The sequence below is a fragment of the Lethenteron reissneri genome, chromosome 62 (genome assembly GCF_015708825.2).
Source record: "Lethenteron reissneri isolate LAM-NWPU_2019-01 chromosome 62, ASM1570882v1, whole genome shotgun sequence".
Lineage (NCBI taxonomy): Eukaryota > Metazoa > Chordata > Hyperoartia > Petromyzontiformes > Petromyzontidae > Lethenteron > Lethenteron reissneri.
In genome coordinates this window covers 514,689-527,717 of record NC_083840.1, presented here as the reverse complement: position 1 = coordinate 527,717, position 13,029 = coordinate 514,689, and positions in this window count along the sequence as shown.

The following is a 13,029-nucleotide window of genomic DNA, read 5'->3' as shown; positions in this document are numbered from 1 at the left end:
CGACGTGGAACGGCGCTCTGTGCCGCTCGACCAAAGGAGCCGAGTTCCAAACAGCAGGGCCACCTCTCCGCCCACGGAGAACACCCCTGTGATGAAGAGCATGGAGTTGAGTCTCGCGCCGTGCGTCTACATCACCGCGCGTAGGCCGAGACCCCCAGCTGCTCTGCTGCAATATGCCAGCGACAGGAGTACAATCCAGATCCGGAGCCTGACGTTTACCGAGGCCAGCAGCTGCTCTGCTGCCTCAGCCATTGCTTTGGGAGTTCACTCTACGAAGACCCAGTGCTGTGGCCATGGCCTCAAGGATGGGCTCGTGCTCAAGAGCGGTCTTCCCCTGGCTGGTGCGTGTGGTGCTACTGAGTTGCCTGGAACAGCTGGTAGAGCGGACTACACCGTCACTCTCACCTCATCCATCACACACATCGCACCTCATCAAACAATGGCATCTCCCATGTTTTGTGAATTGTCTTCCTTCAGTTTACAATGTTCTTCAATTTCATGATATTGTTCGTTCCTGTCACCCGTAGAATACATTGTGAAACTATTAAAATGTATATGGTCGATTAGGTCAGGTATTGAAACGAATCCTGGTCCCATTACTGCCACATTTTCTCCATCACAAACACAGACAGGATCTTGGCATTGTCCATGTCAACATTAGAGGCCTCATAGCTACATTTAAACAATTCAAAATTGTATTCAATATTTTTTGTCTGGACATCTTCTGTCTGTCTGAAACAAGGCTTACCTCGTACATCAATCATAGCCTCGTATAATTTGAAGGCTATAATATATTCAGATTACATAAGCAAGAAGAGGAGGTGTGACAGTATATGTGGAAAATGACCTCCCTTGTATACAACTAAATACTGTATCTGGCCCAGGCTCTTTTGAATGTATCACGCATGAGCGTCATTTTACTCCAGGTAACCAATATTTTACCCTGTGTTGCTATATATCACCAAATAGCAAAAACAATAAATTCATCTTTATTTAAAGCTTTCGTGACTGCAATAATTCATATTCTTTGGGTCTTTCGGTAAAGTCACACAGATAAGTTCAAAGAAAATAACAAAAAACTACGACGTTTCGATCGCAACACAAGCAGTCGTCATCAGGAAAAGGGGGGTTAGCTTCTAAAGACAACTACTTATACAGGTTTGAAATGGGCAAATGTCAGCAGCCAATGCCAATGCAAGTGGTGGGCAGCGACCGCAGCGGTGGTGGGCTTTTCACCAATCAAAGGGATGCCAGGAAAAAAATTAGAATGTCAATGCAAGATCGCCGAGCATACTTCACGGCGAGTGCGCCAAGGTGGTTAGGTTGATGTGAGAGATTAGCATGCTAATGGCAAATCGCTGAGCATCCTCTACAGCGAGCGCGCCAAGGTGGCTATGTTATCAAAAAAGATTCGTTCATGAAGCCATCCATATATACAGTATAGACACAGACACAATTTCAACCGAGAAGATGGGTACAAACTGAGCAATCATTGGAAGGACGTTATTAACCAGTTTAAGTCATAACTGGCTGTGATGTTCCCAGCCTACCACCTTCCGATGTTAGTTGTTATTTTCGGCTTTCTGATTTTTTTACATTAACAGATTAAATTTCTCACTAACACAGCTACCTCGCGCGCCATCCTCGAGGCTGCTGCTTCACGATCTTCCATTAACATGCTCATCTCTCACGTAAATATTAGCCACCTTGGCGCACTCGCCATGAAGGATGCTCATCCATACTTTATCTCCGACTAAATAAATTTACCCAGTAAATTTTCAAAAGTGGGAGTTTTAATTAACCATATCAGGACAACGATTGGCAAATGAAAGCAATGCTGAGGTATACATTGCATGGGGTGTCAATGGTCTATGTCACAGATGTGCTTTGTAACTCCGGTGATAGGAACATCCCACAGAGCAGATATATTTATGGCGCTGAACTCGCCCGTATGAGCTGATGCCAACGAGCTATAGAACATGCGCCCGGCAAGTATGAATCAGGAGTAATACAGTAAAAAATTATTTAGAGTTAGAGTTTGGAAGCTGACACGGAGGATAGGTATATGGAGGTACATTCAGCTACCTGAGATGAGTGAAATGAGATATGGCTCATAGCATTCTTACGCCGAATAAAGACCCATCATTGACTGTCCCCGCCCCAATAGGAATGAATGGGGAATAATAGATAAATACGTATATTTCCACGCTTTCTCGGGAAGTGTAATCAAACAGTGAAGATCACCTTCTCTGAGCTGATTCCAACGAACTATAGCTCACGTATCTCGGACGCCGTATGTCGTGAGGTATAACTCGCACGGAGTCGCAATGGGAGATGGAACATGTTCCTATCCCAAATAAAAAAAATTGGAATCGAATGGATTCTTTTTTACCCCCTCCTAGATGGTGAACGTGGTCATATGGTGCACTAAGTTCCACTTGTTAAAACACTTTTCGACTCAGAGATATTTGGCTTTTAACCGTAATGCTAATTCCCATTAGGAGTTTGCACCAATGGCTATATCTCCATCATAGAGAGGGATTTTTTGGGTTAGATCACTAAATGTGTAGTTAAACCCACCACCATCCGACACAGCCAATTAGTAAGGTTTGTTACGTAAATAAAACATGCCAATTTGCTACTTGTTCAACACACCGGTTGTGTGTTGGAGAGTAAACCCAGAACATTTCCAATTCTAGACGACGTTTAATCAGTAATTACAACCAGCCCCATCAGGCGACAGCTAGAATTGTGAAGAAATCCTCCTGTTTCGAGTTTAAATATGGGGATAACTGTGACGTAACCACTTGTGAGCCTATCAGGTGCGAAGACTAGAGGGGGGCAGGGTTAATGTAGTCATATACATTACAATGGATATATATTATTAGTTGGGTTATTCACAGTTACATTAACGGTGTACATTCTGCCGTTCATGGGCCCAAAAATCGCAATACCTGTTATTGGCTGCTCACAGTTAATCACCATCTCGAAATCGCATAGCGGGAAAACACACTTTGCTGGAAAGATCCCGACAGGCGGACTTGAAGAAAGCAATCCTTGGCCCGAAGGTCTACCATGCGAGAGTTGGGAGTTGCACGCTGGTACAAATACCAAAATGGCCGATTCTATCAAACCAATATGGCCGCTCAGATTGACATTTGTTTTTTTACAGCTTCTTCATTAAAATGGGACATTGTCAACGTGCCAAATTTGGTAGACGGAGAGTTTTACCACGGTCAATATCTCCACACACACACCAATTTGGAATCGGGAAAAGTAAAATAAGCCCGTTTATATTTTGTCGCTTATGTTCCCGAGCCACGGGTCATCCCTGAGGGCTTATCAGTTTTAAAACAAACCTTCGAAGAGAATGTATATACATCTCTTGGTATATATAGCTTTACGAACTCTTACACGTTGTGGAAATTAGCAGAAGCAGCCTCCTGGCTGCGATGCAATGAAATTCATTATTCAACGTGACTCTTTGTCACGGTACCACTGTTAAGGCCAGTTCTTCCCACAAGAGGGCGATAACTCACCAAATGGCTCAGGTTTCCCTTTCTTTTAAAGGACCGCACGCTTGTAGCAAGATTCCCATATAAAAATGGGCCGACTTAGCGTCCTTTGCTCGGCCGGGAAACGAGTGAAGTGAACCGGCTGGCCATGCTCCCCATGGTGGGTGGGAGGGGGGGTGTCTACCGAGTTATAAAAACAAAATTCCCATCCTGTCCCCTTTCTAAGGTGTGCCTCTCTCGAGGGTTACTCCTCAACAAATGCCGTTTTCTCTGGTTAAACGGAAGGAAGTGATGGGGAACACTTGTAACACCTTTACATGTGCCCCAAAGACAACGATTGGCAAAGGAAAGCAATGTTGATCGCCGTCACATTGCAGTGACATTTTCCCCGTTACAGGTGTAGAGGTGTAATTGTGCATGGCCACGGATGTAGAGGCGTAATTATGCATGGCCACGGATGGCTAACAAACACAAGGGGCGGGGTTACGGCCGTACACAGGGGAGGTGCTCGCACCGACGTCCGCACCTGCATCCCCCACGGGCCCCTCCCGGGGGCCGAGTCCTATAAAAGGTGGTGAGCCGGAGGGCTCGAGGTCGGGGCTCAGCTTTAACCAGAGAAGAAGGAAGACCTGCTAGAATAGGCCCCAGAGCTCCCCTGGCTCGCTGTCCTTATAAGGGCCGACCAGGGCAAGCCGGTGGCGTGGCCCCGAGAGCCCAGACTGACAAGCCGGTCTGGAGACTCAGGGTGCCGGGATCCCAGCTTGACCAGGGCTGGGATAGATAGCCTCCCCTAGCTCCGTAGTGGAGGACTTGGGCATAGGTTAGCGGGGTTAGCTGTTGTGTATCCCTGTAGCCAAGTGACCCGTAATTACTGTGTGTGCACAAGTTGGTGTAATAAACAAGTGTGCCTCCGATCCTGTCGTCAAGCCTCCTACATACTTACTACATCTGGCGTCAGAAGTAAAACGTTCAACGATGGACACACGAGGGACGACACGTACCAGGGAGTCGGAGATAGAAGACGCCACGGCCGAATCACCACCAGAGATGGCCGGGGTCGGATCGGAGCAGCCAGGGCCGAGTACGCCCGCGCTGCTGCAACAGGAAGGGGGAGATGCGTCGGCCGAAGGACTCCGGCTGGCTCACTCCTGCCTGGCGGAGCTGCTCTACGCCGCGGCCGCCGCGTTGGAGGAGATCACGCGGCTGGGGGCTGGAGGGGCTGCACGGGACGACGACAGCAGCCGACGCAGGGCAACGTTTCCCGCCACCCCGACGCGGCTCGCGGTTAAATTTCCCGCCACCACTACAGTGCGAGCAGAGGGCGGGGCCGGCCCGCGTCAGGTGACTGCTGAGCGCCAAGCACAAGCCGTGACATCATCAACACCGGCCAGCGCGTCAACATCAGAGCGACCGGCGATGCCATGATCGCAGCCCGCCCACACTGTATCATCTGCTGGGAGCAACGGAGAGCGATCTGCAGCCACGGACGTCGCCTTACAGCAGCGTCTGCCGCCTCTCAAAGAATTCGTGGGCGCGGACGGAGACTGGGGCGGCTTCAAGAGGCGGTTCATCGCTCATCAAGAGATGGCGAACTGGACGGACGCCGAGGCTCTACGCGCGCTGCCGGCGATGCTGGACAACGACGCCCTGGCTACCCTCACCTCGGCGCCTAAGGAAAAGCGCGCCACGCTGCACCTGGCGCTGCAGCTGCTGTCAGCCGTCTATGGGCCGCCTTCGGACTGCAGGCAGCTGTTCCACGATCGGCATCGGGGCGCCAACGAATCGCCCCTGGCCTTCCGGACGGCTCTCCTGGCCCTGGCGAAGGCAGCTTTTCCACGGATGGACGAGGAGGGAGTGGATGCCATGGTGGCTGAGAAGCTGCTGCTACTCGCTGATGAGCTGGACGTCAACGTCTTGGCTCAAGACGACGCAGAGATGTCGTCCCTGCTGGTCGCGCGCCACATCCACGGGGGCTTGCGGTCCCTACGTCACAAGGCGGCCAAGGGGGTGGCCGGCCATGCCATGGCGGCCACCGCCCTCCCATCGGAGGAGGTCTGCGGGGTGGAGCGGCGAGGGGAATGGAGATCGGCGGCACCACAGGCTCGGAATGGACCGAGCCGCCAGGAGCAGCCCAGGCCATCTGGGGCGCTCACACGCTGCTACAACTGTGGCCTGCAAGGCCACGTGGCGTCAGGATGCCGGGCTCCCCGTCAGCGCGGGGCGACACCTCGTCAGGACGCCACGCCGTCTCCACCCAAGCTCCAGCAGAGAAATACGGCGAGTCGTGGCACCTCACACGTTTGGCCCATGCACACATCCGACACACACTCACGCGCTCAACTAAACAGGGCTCGAAAATCGCTGCCCGTCGCGCGCGATTGTTCTGAAATGCGGCGAGCGCTCCAACCGGGTCAGTGGTCGGAGCTCGCCCATCGTGTCGTTGCTGCGTCGGCGGGATCATCGGTTGTGGTCGGTCATATTGATGGGGTAGAGGTGCGGATTTTAATTGACACGGGGGCATCGGCGACCATTATATCTGATTTGATTTATAACATCCTTCCCGTTCAAAGTCATCCCTTGCTCCCTGTTGACGTGCCATGCTATGCTGCTAACGGGGGCTCGCTGGGCATTATTGGGCAAATCCGCGCCAAAATTTGCATTGGAGACATTAAATTATCCGGGCCTGTTTTGGTTTCCTCCTCACTCGCGGTTCCGTGCCTGTTGGGACGGATTTCTTGGCCAAAATGCCCATCCGTATCCTGATTGACCAGGGGTGCATCGAGCTCCCATCGGGCCGACGTGTTACATTTTTGTCTTCCCCCACCACGGAGCGTCGGGCGTTTGCCACCGTGCAGGCGCTCGTGACAAAAACTGTGCGCGTACCCCTGGGGGCTCAGATGCTCGTCCCTCTTAGGTTGCGTCGGCCGTTTGCTGAAGGGGTTGCAGATCGGGGGGTCTTGTTGGGACCATCTCGAGCCGGGGTCAATGGACCCGATTTGCTAGCGGCTCAGACCATGGTGAGAGGGGATGGGGACCCCTTCATTGCAGTCCTTAATGTAGGATCGCGAACGGCCGTGGTTCCTCAAGGGACCGTGCTTGCACACGCAACGCCGGTACCCTATGAGGAACCACTCGTGGGTCAGGTAACCACCGATCCTCCGTCGCGACCGCATTCGGACTGTGATGACGGATGGCTGGATGCGCTTTGCACGGGATCAGTGGACCTGTCCGACTCGCAGCGCGCGCAGCTGCGAGTTCTCCTGAATAAATTTTCTGACGTTTTTAGTCAACACAAATTTGATATTGGTTGTACTAAATTGCTGCGACACCATATTGACACGGGTGACAGCGCGCCAATCCGCCAAAATCCCTTTCGGTTGAGTCCCGCCGAAAAGGATCATGTCAAATCGGCTGTTGATGACATGCTAGCCGCCGATATCATTTCCCCTTCCAACAGCCCGTGGGGCGCGCCGATCGTTTTGGTGAAAAAACACGACGGCTCACTGCGGTTTTGTGTCGACTTTCGGCGCTTGAACAAAATTTCTGTGGCAGATGCGTACCCGCTTCCTCGAATGGATGAGTCGCTCGATGCCTTGGCGGGGGCGCGATTCTTTTCCACCCTCGATTTACTATCTGGATTCTGGCAGCTTCCTCTGGATGACGAATCAAAACCTAAGACTGCTTTTCGTACACCGCAAGGTCTCTTCCAATTTAACCGGTTGCCGATGGGTTTACATTCTGCGCCGGCAACTTTTCAGCGGTTAATGGAACTGGTCTTGGCAGGCTTGCAATGGGATTCGTGTTTAATTTACTTGGACGGTGTCATCGTCTTTAGCAAATCCTTCGAGGAACACCTCCAGAGGTTGCGTGCTGTTTTTCTCAAAATGCGGGCTGCCAATTTAAAATTTAAACCGCAGAAGTGCCATTTGCTCCGCGAATCGGTGCAGTATTTGGGTCACATTGTTGGGCGCTCGGGGATATCCACTGATCCCGCCAAAACGGAATGCGTCAGCTCCTGGCCGACTCCCACCTCGGTGGGAGAGGTCAGGAGTTTCATTGGGTTTGCGTCGTACTATCGACGGTTTGTGGCTGACTTCGCTATGATCGCGAAACCATTGCATGCCTTGACGTCCAAGGGAGTCAGGTTTCATTGGGGGCCGGAGGAGGAGGCTGCTTTTCGCGCCCTCCGGAATGCCCTGGTGGGGGCTCCGCCGTTGAATTACCCCGATTTCTCACAACCCTTCTTGCTCGATACAGATGCAAGTAACACGGGCATCGGGGGCGTGCTGTCCCAGCTCATTGGGGGCGTAGAGCATGTGGTGGCTTACGGTAGTCGGGTACTGTCTCCAGCGGAACAACGGTACTGCGTTACCCGTCGGGAATTATTGGCAAATGTTTATTTCATTCAGCAGTACCGCCCGTATCTGTACGGTCGGCGTTTCACCGTCCGTACAGATCATGCGGCCCTACAGTACGCCCTGCGGGTTCAACAACCATCGGGCCAGTTGTCTCGATGGTTGGAGATTCTCCAAGACTATGACTTTGTCACCACATATCGTAAGGGCGTCCGCCACACGAACGCTGATGCCCTGTCGCGGTTGCCACCCACTTCGGAGTGCGCTTGCCTCTTGGGTTCGGGGCGTTGTAGGCCCCCGAACGTCACCACCGATTCGGTCCTCGTGGCCGCCGCCGATGCGCCTTCGGCTTCGGGTCCTATCGAGCAAGAAGGGAGGGATTCGTTGCTGGGGTTGTCGGTCGCGGAATGGGGACGTCTCCAAATGGAGGACACCTCCCTCCTCGCTCTGCGCCGTCGCGCCGGGGGGGTTGGTCAGGGGGTGGCGAACGTTGACTCGTGGGGGTTGTTCCAGGGTCTTTTAATGCACTGGGACGGAAAAACCCGCCGCCAGCGGCTCGTGGTGCCTGCAGCATTAAGGGGTAAGGTGGTATGGGCTGTTCATGAGCGGCTTCTGCACTTGGGGGTTCACAAGACCTTTGCCACGCTCCAGCTCGATTTCTTCTGGCCGGGCATGGCAAAGGACGTGGGGGATCTCCTGGGGTCGTGCACGCAATGCGCGCAGCGGAAGCCACCTGCTAGGGGGTCCAACCCTCCGCTGCAGTCCATAAAGGTTTCCCGGGTTAACAAGCTCGTTGCTCTAGACATACTCGGCCCATTTCCCGCTACACCCAGGGGGAATAGGTATTTATTGACAGGGGTCGAATACTTCACGAGATAGCCTATGGCCTGGCCCCTGGCCAACCAGTCGGCAGCAGCCATCGCGGAGGCCTTTGTCCAGGGCTATGTCCTCGACAAGGGTGCTCCGGAACGGCTGCTTACTGACCAGGGTAAGAATTTTTCGGGAAAACTCCTCCGCGAGGTGTGCGACCTCTTGGGTACGGAGAAAATTCGGACCTCCCCGTATCACCCGCAAACTGACGGGATGGTGGAACGGCTGCATCGGACCATCACGTCTATGCTGTCCCAGCAGGTGTCGGTATCCCAGACAGATTGGGACCTTCGCATAGCCGGTGTGTTGCAGGCCTACAGGATGGCTCCCCATGCGGCCACCGGATTTTCCCCTTTATTTTTAATGTATGGCCGCGAGGCTAACCCCCCTGTGACGACCCAGCTGAAGCTCTCGGCGCCTCAGGCGAAGTCTACCTTGTCCGAACACGTTAAATTTAACATCAGCAAATTATCTGAGGCGCGGGAAGCGGCCGTGCAAAATTCTGAACTCCGCCAGAAGGCGAACGAGAGGCTTCGGCTGGGGCGGGTACATGTGTTCAAATGGAAACCAGGGGACAGGGCATGGTTGCACTGTCCCCAGGTGCCGCTGGCAACCTCGTCAAAGTTGGTACGGCCGTGGCGGGGGCCAGTGGAGGTCGTACAGGTTTTGCGGCTGCAATGTGTTCGCGTCAAATGGGGGAGGCGTCGGTGGTACGTGCACCCCTCAAGGTTGAAACCGTTCATCGCGCCGCCCCGTGGTTCACACACACGCATGGCCAAACGTGTGAGGGGTCCGCCGACTCCCCGACGTCGCTGCTCTCGCCTGACCTGACATCAACTGTTCCATCTCCAGGTGCAACAGGAGTGACGGGTCCACGCCCGCCAACCCCTCCCGGAGGGGTCGGGGGTCACTCGGCAGCGACGCCAGACTCTCTTGCACCCGGACCGTCAACAACCGCCACTGAGCGTGCCGGGACGGGCCCTTGTGACGGGCCCGCCGTGAGAACGCGCGCCAAAACGCGCAGACTATTGTGAGGTCGGCCGTTGGGGGGCCTTGCGGACAGTGGGGGGGGAGGCGTCCGGAGTGCGTGTATATATGTTGGTTTTGGGGAATGGGGTATTTATTCGGGGGGGTGCGTCGGGTTATTTTTTTCTCTTCTTGTTATTGTTCTCTTTGTTCTTGTTAAAATTACGCGAGGCACACGCACGGTTTTCGGGAGGGATGCACCTTTATTCTAATTTTTTTTGCAGCCGGGGACGGCTGCGAGCTGTACAGGGGGGGGGTGATGTAGAGGTGTAATTGTGCATGGCCACGGATGTAGAGGCGTAATTGTGCATGGCCACGGATGGCTAACAAACACAAGGGGCGGGGTTACGGCCGTACACAGGGGAGGTGCTCGCACCGACGTCCGCACCTGCATCCCCCACGGGCCCCTCCCGGGGGCCGAGTCCTATAAAAGGTGGTGAGCCGGAGGGCTCGAGGTCGGGGCTCAGCTTTAACCAGAGAAGAAGGAAGACCTGCTAGAATAGGCCCCAGAGCTCCCCTGGCTCGCTGTCCTTATAAGGGCCGACCAGGGCAAGCCGGTGGCGTGGCCCCGAGAGCCCAGACTGACAAGCCGGTCTGGAGACTCAGGGTGCCGGGATCCCAGCTTGACCAGGGCTGGGATAGATAGCCTCCCCTAGCTCCGTAGTGGAGGACTTGGGCATAGGTTAGCGGGGTTAGCTGTTGTGTATCCCTGTAGCCAAGTGACCCGTAATTACTGTGTGTGCACAAGTTGGTGTAATAAACAAGTGTGCCTCCGATCCTGTCGTCAAGCCTCCTACATACTTACTACACAGGAATATCAGTTAGGAATCTGTAGGGGAAAATGTGTATACAACGGTTGTGCTTACCCTCCTGAATTCGTCCACGAGTCGCCCCTGGACAGGCTTGCTACTAATGACACATGTGAAGTTATATCATTAATCGGAGCCTATCATTAAAATGTTTACTTATAATGTCCTCAGTGGCAGGATCACATGTGGGTCTAGTATATAGTACTGCCTCGAAATAGAACACGTAGCTAACGGAGGCAATTAGCATTTACCAGCATTGGTTCGAGCAAAGGCTGACAGCTGATGAGACACTGCATGTCGAAACTAAGTCCTTGCCTATAGAAATCTGGCAGTGCATCGGCATTGGTTCAAGCAAAGCCTGAAAACTGCTGATAAGAAGCTGCACGTCGAAAGCAATCCTCGCCTACAAATATCTGGCAGTTACACCAGCATTGCTTCAAGCAAAGCCTGACACTGGTGATGAGACGCTGAGAGTCGAAACCCAGCGATTGCTTCAAATGGAGCAGTCTGCACGACCGACCGTGCCACTGTGCATTGCAGCTGCACCGCGGCGAGGTACGAGGCTCCTCCTGAGCGGGGGGAGGGGGGGCGATGCAAGATCCGACTGTGGGCCCCCCTCCTCCTTTCTGCCGACTTACTTTTTACTGAAATAGCTACAGATGTGTTTTTTACTCCGTATACAATATGTATGCCAATATGTAAGATAATTAACCAATTGGCACGTGTTGTTTACGTACCAACCCTTATTGATTGGCCGTGTCGGGTGGTGGCGAGTTTAACGACACACGATCTAACCCAAAAAACCCTTTATTATGGATAACATTGGTCGCGAAAGCCTACGTATTAAATCGCTATAGCTGTTCCTGCAGTGTGTGCAAACCATTGTATATATATCATACACCGTCTGCTTTACAATGGAAAGTCAAGATCTCGTAACGTTGTTTTCAAGAGTTGTCGAAATTAGCCAAATATGAAAAAATGCCATTACAAATCACTCCATTGGAATCAATACAAATCGATACCTTTAATCGCCATTTGCCACCAAGTGACAGTAACGTCACAACGGTGCCTCTGCCAGGTCAGGTGTAGTTTGAGGCCACGTGAAGTATCGAAGGCTCATTTTTCGGTTCTTTCGGTAAAGTCACGTAGAAGGGAAGTAAGAAAATAATAAAAATAAAACATTATAAAATAATTCTCACGACGTTTCGGCTACAACGCAAGCAGCCGTCTTCAGGTGAAGAATGAGACACTACCAAGCTAGGAGCTTATATATACGCTGGGTTGGAGGTGCAAGAAGAGCGCCTTAACAAAAAGAATGTGCATATTAAGAGGAATTTAGCATATTCATGGGAAATGCGTAGGAGGTGGGCGGGGGGGTTTCAAAGTCATATTATGCCCATGCATTATGCAGGATCAGCAGCACCAAGGGAGGGTGTACGGAGTAGCATTAACAAAGGAAAGGAATGTTAATAGTATGTAGCTGCAGTTACTAGACAACCACGTAGAAAACTAAAGTATAAACTACATAAAAAACTAAAGTATAAACTGCATAGCACCATCAGTGTACTTACTATACTCTACAATAAGCTGAGTTACTCACAGCAAGTAATACATTACAATTCTACGTCGTAAAAATTATATAATATGCTTCCATCTAAACTTTATTCTCGTACATCACACGAGAATACACCGTACTATATACTGCCATAGATAACCCCAACATTAAATTATATGCTGTATTGCTATAAACCACCTTATACATTTTAATATAACACTATGTATTATTCTACCCACCTTAATGTGTATCACACTGCTATATGTTTACTTACAATTACGATACTATATATTACTTTGTACATTGTATTAAGCATATAAATGTTATACTATTTGTTATTATACACTGTACAATTGACCGTCGTGTCAATGGGTGAGTCGTGGGGGGAAAACTTGCAGCGGAGCAAAGAATCCATTCCCTGCGGAGAATACAATGCCAGTGAGTGGAAACGCGGTCTGATAGTCACCGTAAACGTGAACACAATCAGTTAAGATCCGAAATGGTTGATTACGTCCTTCCAATGATTGCTAAGGACGTAATAAACCATTATTTTTATTATTTTATTACTTCCCTTCTACGTGACTTTACCGAAAGAACCAAGAAAATGAATCCCTGCAGTCACGAAAGCTTTAAATCGAAATTTATCGAAGGCTCGTTGACAGGAGGTCATGGGACAGACCCAGGTGCCATGGGTTGACTGACTGAGATGAGTGGCCGATGCACCAGCTGTACCCCCTACTGTGCCAAATCGCTGCATTTAAGCCGCCCGGCGCTCCGCTCATTGTTGTGAGCGTTGCTCCTCTGCCCTCCGTTGTTGTTGGAGGGCAACTGCCTCCAACCGCCCAGTAGCATCATTGACGAGCTTCCTCCATAGAGCCTGGTCTTAACACTGCTGGCAC